General features: G+C 37.8%; 1 non-coding gene across 1 annotated transcript; it reads left to right on the forward strand.

The window, feature by feature from the left end:
- Positions 1 to 9,718: 9,718 nt before the first annotated feature.
- On the forward strand, positions 9,719 to 9,822 carry LOC112804364 (small nucleolar RNA R71). The gene has a single exon (XR_003202972.1). It is a non-coding gene; the product is annotated as a small nucleolar RNA R71 (small nucleolar RNA).
- Positions 9,823 to 10,144: the final 322 nt, after the last annotated feature.

Here is a 10,144-nt window from a genome sequence, read left to right on the forward strand (position 1 = left end):
AATTTCAATTACAACTGTCTTGGATCTTGGGTTGAAGAATTGAAGGAATTCTGTTTCAATCTCACCTTGGATCTTGTTTATTTTCACTGCAATTGATTTTAACTTTCTGTTACTTGCATCTCATCTACTTTCTTTGCAATTTACAATTCCCTTGCAATTGTTCTTGTTGGATCTAGGAAGGCATTGAGATCTAGACTTGGTTTTCTAGTCTCTAGGTCCTGAGATCTAAATTCCCAATTTACATTCTGTTTACTGCTTTCCATGTTTATTTACTTCTCTGCTTCAAAATCTGATTTCATCCACACCCTCTCCTACTTCTCTACTTGATGCAATTTACTTTTTCTTGTTTAAATTCTGCAAATCCAATTCCCAATCCCCTTTACATTTCAAGCCATTTACATTTCTTGCACTTTAAGATTCCACAATTTATATTTCTTGCAATCTAAGTTTCTGCCATTTAATTTCTTGTTATTTAAAGATTCAGCAATTTATTTCCTGTTCTCTTTACTTTCAATGCAATTTAAATTCTGCAAATCACCAATCAATCAACCAAACCTTGATTCGCTTGACTAAATCAACCACTGAACTAAAATTGCTCAATCCTTCAATCCCTGTGGGATCGACCTCACTCCCGTGAGTTTTTATTACTTGATGCGACCCGGTGCACTTGCCGGTTAGATTTGTGTGTTTTGGGAGAAATTCATTTTTCCACCAAAATATCTCATCAAGTTTTTGGCGCCGTTGCTGGGGATTGATTAGATTGACAATGATTAAGTGAGGTGGTAGTTTAGATCAAGCACTTTTTCTTTATTTTTGACTAACCCACTAACTGTTTGAAGATTTGCCTCTGTTAACACGCTAACTGTTTGATGTTTTGTCTCAATTAACTACACTCTATTCTCCAAAAATACCACTGTGTATTCCTTGTGATTGATTTATATGTCACAGGAAAGAAGAGCAGCCAAAGGGAAGGATATCATTGAAGAAGGAGTTTCTGAGAAAGAAGAACTCCACAACATGAAGCCGCAACTCATTACATCAATCAAGAAAAATTGTTCCTACCGCGGAAACCCAGTGGAAGATCCTGAACAGCATATATCCATTTTTCTAAGGACTTGTGGTGTTGTCAACCCCAATGGTGCAAATCATGACACCTGTAAGCTCTTGCTATTTCCCTTCTCACTAAGGGATGAAGCTGCACAATGGTTCGAAACCTTTCCCCAGGGAAGTATTACTAGTTGGGACGATTTGGTTACCAAATTTCTGGCCAAATTCTCCTCATCCCAACAAAACATCAAGATGAAAGAGGGGATACATCCATTCATACAAGGAGAGGAAGAACCATTGTTCAAAGCATGGGAAAGATACAAGAAAGCAAATGACAAAGTGGGTTTCCAAGCGTTCTATGAAGGATTAACCCCAGAAACAAGAAGAGCAGTGGATTACGTCTCAGATAACCTTCTCAAAGCAACAGCAGCTGGCCAAGGAACTGCAGAGCTCAATGACAAGAGAGCCAATAACCAACACTCATTTGAGACCCCACAGAATGCAACTTCAGACAAGGAGATAATGAATCTTGAAGGACTGAAGGCAGTCATGAATCAAAGCAAACAGCTACATCAGCAAACTCAGCAACAATTGGGGTCAATAGCTAGACAAATTGACTTTCTCCATTCTACTACAGTGAAGGCACAATTTCCACCATGGAAGCCACATTCTTATCTAAGAATGAGGGAATCTCAATATCAGGAACAAAGGGACTTCAATTACAACAACCCCAATTACCCAAACCTGCAAAAAATTCACCATACCAACAACAATCACAGCATACCACCACATTACCCATCCTTCCAACCCCTAACACCTCACAACCAACCAATCTCACAAGATTCTCAAAGGATCACCACTCTAGAGATCGTAGTAGAAAGAATGATGAAACAGCAAGTAATGATGAACAAACACTATGATGACTTACTCGGGGGAATTGGGAAGCAAATAGAACAATTAGCCAAAAACCTCACAGAAACGAGTAAGAAGGAGGCAAAGCCTCAATTTCCTTGAGCACTGAGGATGTCAAGCTAGTGACAATAAAAGAGCGCTTGTTGGGAGGCAACCCAACCTGAGGTAGTTCTCTTTTCATATCTATTTCAATAAAAAGGTTAACTAGCTTTATCTAGATTGCAAGAAGCTAAGTTTGGTGTTGCACACCAAAACAATCTAAGGGAGAATGAAGAATTCTAAGTTTGGTGTTCCACCAAAATCCCATTATAACACACATTCTCACCTTATGCATAATATGGGCTTCAAACATACTGGATGAATTAGTTAACTATTTTGTTGTTTTCTAGTTTTCAGCCTTGTGACTTTTGACACATGGTTAATGAAAACCTTTGGCAAGGTACTAAGTTTGGTGTTCCCACACCAAAGTAAGTTCAAAAAGCCCACAAATAAATCATGCAGACTAACCACTGTTTCTAAGTGCTTGGGGAACAAGCAACTTCCAATATCATTGCAGAATATCATACAAACTTTTGGAGATTTTTAGCATCATCAACCAAAGAGGTGAAAGATGAACATGAAAGTTAGCATTGATGATGATGAGAAGAAGGAAAGCAAGTGAACTCCAACAGGTTGTATTGTTAAGTGATTGTTTTACATCAAATATTACTGTAATTGAAAGTTGGATTGTATCCTTATTTGTCCTGCCTGTCTGCATAGTATAGTTTTCTTTATATACCCCTGCCTGCCTGCATAGCATAGTCTTTCTTTATAATTCAATAAGCAAGATGTTTGATTATTCACAACATTCTTATCTTCAAAACTTGTTTGCACTCAATTTTCAAGAATGCATCACATGAAAGTTCTTTGAAACGAAGGATTGAGGAATTAAACAATTTTGAGGTAAGCAAAAGATTAGGAGAAGTGGTGGTTCTAGTTATATGATTATGTATTGAGGTTGCATGCTTGTGAAAACTTGCATGGGAGCTCATAGGCAGGATATGAAGTTCAAAGAAGTATTGTGGAGATTCTCAAAAATCAATTGATCCGAGAAGCAGCAAACAAAACAAAAAGAAAAGTAAAGAAAATACAAAAACAAAAAGAACATGGCCCAAGGCTCTGAGCATCAATTACTAGGCAGAAAAAGAAAGAAAGAAACAAAAACTCAAAGAGTTGCTATCCTAGTAAATGCTTGTGGTTGAAGTGTGTCAAGGAAAGAGGCTTGAGCAAGTAAATCCTTAGGGGTGGTTTAACACCTAATACCTTAAAACCAACTGGTTTAGGAGTATTGATTGAAAACTTATTTAAAGAGCCGCTTTGAGACATGACACTTAGAGTCGAGGCCAAAGCACAGAAACTATAAGCTGCTTCAAGGTGATTACATATAAAGAGATCTCTATGATACCATTCGGATGAAAATCCTAAGACCTACGACTCCCAATATGTAAGGACTAGTGAGCACTGAAGCCCTTGCATGAGCATATAATTTAGAGTTCACCCCACTGTTACTTAATCACTTCACTCACTGTACTTTACAAGTGTTCTTCAATCCATCTTAATTGAAAGAACCTCTGAGCATAAATCTTTTCTTGCTTGGGGACAAGCAAGCTTTAAGTTTGGTGTTGTGATGACAAGTCATCTTAGCCTAGTTTCACTAGTCTCTTTCTTTTGTTTTTAATTGAATTATGCACTTTCTTGAGGCCTAAGCAAGCTAATTTGGGTAGATTTTCATGCTTCCTTTGATTGAATCAACCATAGATAAATTCATGCTGTTTCATGAGATTTGATGCCATAATGGTTGCATATTAGGATAGAATGAATATCTCATGATTTTGAGCATAGCTTTGATGTGTTTGGTTGGTTAATGATAGGTGAAGAAAGCTTGGAGAAAGGTTGAAGTAAGAAGGAATGGCTAGAAGCAAAGAGAGGACAATGAAACAAGTGAAATTGAACCAGGAAGCATAAGGTTGGACTTGAAGTTAGCCCTCAAACTTTTGCACAAACTTTTGGGTGAAACGTTAGCCTCAAAGTTAGCCCCCTAACTTGGAGGCTAACGTGAGAATTGGAAAACCACCCCAGGGCTAATCAACGTTTGCGCCAACGTTAGCCCCCTAACTTGGAGGCTAACGTTGGCATGAAAAATCACCCAGGGCTACTCAACGTTTGCGCCAACGTTAGCCCCCTAACTTGGAGGCTAACGTTGGCATGAAATTATAAGGCTAGGGGGCAAAAGTTTGCGCCAACGTTAGCCCCCTAACTTTTGGGCTAACGTTGGCGCCATTGGTGCATTAGGAAGGGCCAACGTTGGAGCAAAAGTTAGACCCCTAACTTTTGCACCAACGTTGGCATCAGTAAAATTGGCTATCTGATATGAAAAGTTGGAGCAAAAGTTAGACCCCTAACTTTGGCTCAAACTTTTACTCCAACTTCTACAAAAATCCAATCCGGTTCAATTGGTTCACTTTGGTTCCTCTCCAAACTCCAAGAGCAATCAACCAAGGCCTCTTTCAACCCAATTCCACCAAGAGCGAAGGCCCAACTCAAGGCTTGAAGATCATTTGAAGAAAGTGTATAAATAGGCTAGAATTCAAGTTATTCGGGGAGCTTCCTTTTCTTAGTTTTCATAGAGCTTTCTTTTAGAATTTTCATAGTAGTTTTCGGAGAGAAGTGGATTTTAGTTTCTTAGTTTGGGGAAGGAGAATTCCATTCTCTTCCTCTTAGTTTTATTGCTTTAAATTTCAATTACAACTGTCTTGGATCTTGGGTTGAAGAATTGAAGGAATTCTGTTTCAATCTCACCTTGGATCTTGTTTATTTTCACTGCAATTGATTTTAACTTTCTGTTACTTGCATCTCATCTACTTTCTTTGCAATTTACAATTCCCTTGCAATTGTTCTTGTTGGATCTAGGAAGGCATTGAGATCTAGACTTGGTTTTCTAGTCTCTAGGTCCTGAGATCTAAATTCCCAATTTACATTCTGTTTACTGCTTTCCATGTTTATTTACTTCTCTGCCTCAAAATCTGATTTCATCCACACCCTCTCCTACTTCTCTACTTGATGCAATTTACTTTTCCTTGTTTAAATTCTGCAAATCCAATTCCCAATCCCCTTTACATTTCAAGCCATTTACATTTCTTGCACTTTAAGATTCCGCAATTTATATTTCTTGCAATCTAAGTTTCTGCCATTTAATTTCTTGTTATTTAAAGATTCAGCAATTTATTTCCTGTTCTCTTTACTTTCAATGCAATTTAAATTCTGCAAATCACCAATCAATCAACCAAACCTTGATTCGCTTGACTAAATCAACCACTGAACTAAAATTGCTCAATCCTTCAATCCCTGTGGGATCGACCTCACTCCCGTGAGTTTTTATTACTTGATGCGACCCGGTGCACTTGCCGGTTAGATTTGTGTGTTTTGGGAGAAATTCATTTTTTCACCAAAATATCTCATCAGTCGCCGACGCGTCCGCGTCACATGGGAATAATGGCCTCCCAAGCGACCGCGTCACCCACGCGGCCGCGTGCCCCGATTCTCGACGTAAAAAGGGTGCACAATGAAATATTGTGCGAGAGAGGTGCTGGATTGGTGCTGGAAGCACAATCCTTATCACGCTAACACGTGATCGACGCAGCCGCGTCGTCCATTCTCTGACGCCAACTCACGCGATCGCGTGACCCACGCGATCGCGTCACCCCAATTTTGGCAAATAAATTAATTTGAACAGATAGTTTTGCTGGCGCGAGGCTGCACTTGCGCCAGAAGCATAACATGGGTCACGCGATCGCATACCCGACACGATCACGTCACCATACTTGAAGCGCATCCACGCGAACGCGTGCCCCACGCGGCCGCGTCGCCTGCGCCGCACAACATATCCCAATTTGCCAAATATCTTATCTCTTCTTCCCCAATCCTAATTTTTCCTCCCTCCCTTTTTATTTACTTCTTCTTCCCTTCTTTCCCTTCTCATTCTTCTTATTTTTCTTTTTATTTTATTTTTATTCATTTGCATACTTTCATTCATTGCATTATTTTCTTTGGTGTTAGAAATTTATTTGGGTAATTATTTACCATATCTTGCTTATGGATTATTAAAGGAATTGTTTGACAATTATATTAATTTTTAAAGGGTTGCTTGCATGTTCAATTTAATACTTTCAAATAGCTTATTTACCATGCATGCTATGTGTTTGTGAAAACGCCCGTATGGCATTGTGCACTATTTTTAAAGATTTCTTTTAATCTTCTACTATAAATGCTTGCTTTTCACAAAATCTTTTTTATATTTTATTAATTAAATATAATTGTCATTACAAACATTATTGTTAGTTTCTTACGACTAACAATACATTAAAGCTTTTGATGCTTGATCTATGCTACTCATGCCCTTGCCGGCATGCTAATAAACATCTTGCATCCAATACTCTCCATGCCTTGCTATATTTCCATTGATGAACTGATCACATGGAATCGCGACCATGTCTTCCATTCACTATTTTCCTTACTTGGCATGCTATTCACTTGTACCGCCCTCCTCTTTGCTCTACACATTTGACTTTATATCCCTTTCTCTTCTCCCTTTTTCAGGTTGGCCACCAGAACGGGTAAGGAGAAAGCTTCTACAACGAGCAACAGCTGAGGAATCACAACACCCGCCCACCTGTACTTCTCAGCATGCACCAAGGACGGTGCAATCTTTAAGTGTGGGGAGGTCGATACCGATCTCCATGGGTTAGTACTTTCTTATCTCAACACCAATGTTTAAATTTTCTTTGTAGATTAGTTGTTGCATTTGCATGTTTAATTGTTTTTGTGCATATTTTACTACTTGGTTAAAGTAATATTCTTCTTTTTCAAGAAATTTTTATAGTATTTCACTAATTTGAATAAAACTTTTTGAAAAACTTGTTTGAAGAAATATTATTTTGGAACATAGTTTAGAGCTCGAACACAAAACCAGTGAGATTTTGAGCCTATTTGATTGGTTGCATTTTACCAACCAATAATTTTATTTTTGGTGTGTGTTGTTCTCTCTAAAATTGTGATCTCTGTCTTGCTTAATTCTATATTTCCATTATTTGATGTATGCATGCACTTACATGATTGAGGCCTTTGTTTCACTGAGCTTACATACCCATATGGCCTTACCTTTCATTATCCCTTGCAAACCAATGTTGAGCCTATTTTACCCCTTTATTCTTTACTTTAGCACATCATTAACTCTAAGCGAAAAACAATAATGTCCTTGATTTGAATCCTTGGTTAGCTTAGACTAGTGAGAGTGCTCACGAATTAAGTGTGGGGAAAAGTGGGTTTGAAAATGTTTGGTTTGAGAATTGAGTATGTTGTGTATCTTTATGAAAATGTGAAAGATATGTTTAGGACATGTTCGTGCATTCAATAAATTAATTATATGCATTGAAAAAAATGAAAAAAAAAAGAAAAAAGAGAAAAAGAAAAAGAAAAAAAAGAGCAAATAATAAAAAGGGGACAAAATGCCCCAAAGTAAATGGTGAAATGCATATGAGTTGGACTTGAAATTAGAATGCATGAACATGTGGAAAACATGGTTAATGGATGGTTAAATGTTGTATTGTGATTATATGGATTGTCTTAAGTTAGGTGAAAATTTTAAGTTAATTAAGGATTCAGATTTTAGTCCACTTGGCCAAATACAATCCTACCTTGACCATAACCCCATTACAACCCTTAAAAGACCTCTTGATATGTGTATTTATGCATTAAGTTTATGTTGATTGTTAGATGAAGAGCAAGCCTTAGAAAGCAGGGTTAGTAGAGAATTGAGAGAATCGAACCTAAAATACTTGAGTGATTAGAGTGATATACACTACTAAGTGAGGGTTCGATGCTCGATTCTTTGTTCCCGGCTTTCATGAGCTATTTTCTTCTACAAGTCTATTTGTACTTCATTTTTATGATTTGAATTAGTGAAATCCAGTTCATATTTATTCTTGGGGATTTATTTGCTTTTAACCAAGTAAGTAGAAACATTTTTCATTTAGTTGCATTCATAGGTTGCATCTCATACATTATATCATTCCTCTTCATTCCTTTATAGTTTCACTTGAGCTTAGCATGAGGACATGCTTTTGTTTAAGTGTGGGGAGGTTGATAAACCACTATTTTATGGTTTATCTCGTGCTCAATTGAGTGGATTTTATCAACTCTTTACCCACTTATTCATACTATTTGCATGTTTTACATTTCCCTTACTAATTATGTGCTTTGATTGAAAACATGCTTCTTTGGACTTATATTTGCTTATTATTAATCCTCTCTTATCACCATTAGATTTCTTGATATGTGTGCTAAGTGTTTTCAGAGATTACAGGGCAGGAATGGCTCAGAGGATGAAAAGGAAGCATGCAAAAGTGGAAGGAATACAAGAAGTTGGAGAAACTGCTAAGCTGTCCAGCCTGACCTCTTCGCACTCAAAGGGCTATAACTTTAGCTACAGAGGTCCAAACGACGTGGTTCCAGTTGCGTAAGAAAGCTAACGTCCGGGGACTCGATTTGATATATAATTTGCCATAGTTGCCCCGACGCCAGGCGACACGAACGCATGGGTCACGCGGACGCGTGACATGGCCGGAGCGCAACCCGCGCGGCCGCGTGAGTCATGCGGCCGCGTCACTTTTCCGCGACCTGTACGGACCAGAAAGCGCTGGAAGTGACTTCTGGGCTGCTTTTGACCTAGTTTTCTGCCCAGAACACACAGATTATTGGTTATAAAGTGGGGGAATGCATGCATTCATAATTATTCACTCATAATTCACTTTTCATGTTTTAGATGTAGTTTTAGAGAGAGAGGTTCTCTCCTCTCTCTCTCTCTTAGGATTAGGATTTAGGACTGCTCTTAGTTTTAGGAGTGACTCTCAATCCCAGGTTTAATATTCCTTTTACTTTATATTTTCTACTTTAATTTACTCTAATACTTTTATTTATATTTGATTTATGTTGCCCAATTGGCTTGTGACTCTTTCCATGTTATGACTTGAATTTATGTTTAGACGTAGTTTGATTGCTTTATTTACGTGAATGCTTTTAATTTAGTTTAGATATTTTTCCTTTTGGTTTTGGTTATGAAATCAGTAACTCAGGAGTTATCCAACTCAACAGCATAATTGATAATTGTTATCTTGTTAATTAAATTGAACTTCAAATAATCTCAATCTGTTCTTAGGAATTAACTAGGATTTGAAGATCTCACTAATTAGTCACTTGACCTTCCGTTGCTCTAGCAGGGTTAACTAAGTGGAGTTACGATTCAATTTTCATTATTATTGATAAGGATAACTAGACTTGGACTTCTAAATTCTTATACCTTGCTAAGAGATTTTATTGTTATTATTTTAACGACTTGTTGTTTTACATTACTTGCTCAACCCTTTTGAAAACCCCAAAACATGCCTTTGCATAACCAATAATAAGAACATACCTTCCTGCAATTCCTTGAGAAGACGACCCGAGGTTCAAATACTCGGTTATCAATTTTAAAGGGGTTTGTTACTTGTGACAACCAAACGTTTGTACGAAGGGATTTCTGTCGATTTAGAGACTATATCTACAACGCGACAGTTTTTATGAATGTCTTTACTGGCAAAAATCCCAACGTCAATGGTCCAGTGACATTTTAGAGAACTCAGACAGACCATAATAAAATATGTCTAATATGGTCCATTCTGAAAACATGTCAGAAGGACACTTTTTGGTCATTTGCTTGTATCTTTCCCAAGCTTCATAGAGGGATTCACCATCTTTTTGCTTGAAGGTCTGAACATCCACTCTAAGCTTGCTCAGTTTTTTAAGAGGAAAGAATTTATCTATGAAGGCCGTGACCAGCTTATCCCAGGAGTCCAGCTATCTTTAGGTTGTAAGTCCAACCATGTTCTAGCTCTGTCTCTTACAGCAAAAGGGAAAAGTATGAGCCTGTAGACTTCAGGATCTACTACATTCGTCTTTACAGCCTCACAAATCTGCAAGAACTCAGTTAAAAATTGGTAAGGATCTTCATATGGAAGTCCACAAAACTTGCAGTTCTGTTGCATTAGAGCAACTAATTGAGGTTTCAGCTCAAAATTGTTTGCTCCAATGGCCGGAATGGAGATGCTTTTTC

The sequence above is a fragment of the Arachis hypogaea genome, chromosome 5 (genome assembly GCF_003086295.3).
Source record: "Arachis hypogaea cultivar Tifrunner chromosome 5, arahy.Tifrunner.gnm2.J5K5, whole genome shotgun sequence".
Classification (NCBI taxonomy): Eukaryota; Viridiplantae; Streptophyta; class Magnoliopsida; order Fabales; family Fabaceae; genus Arachis; species Arachis hypogaea.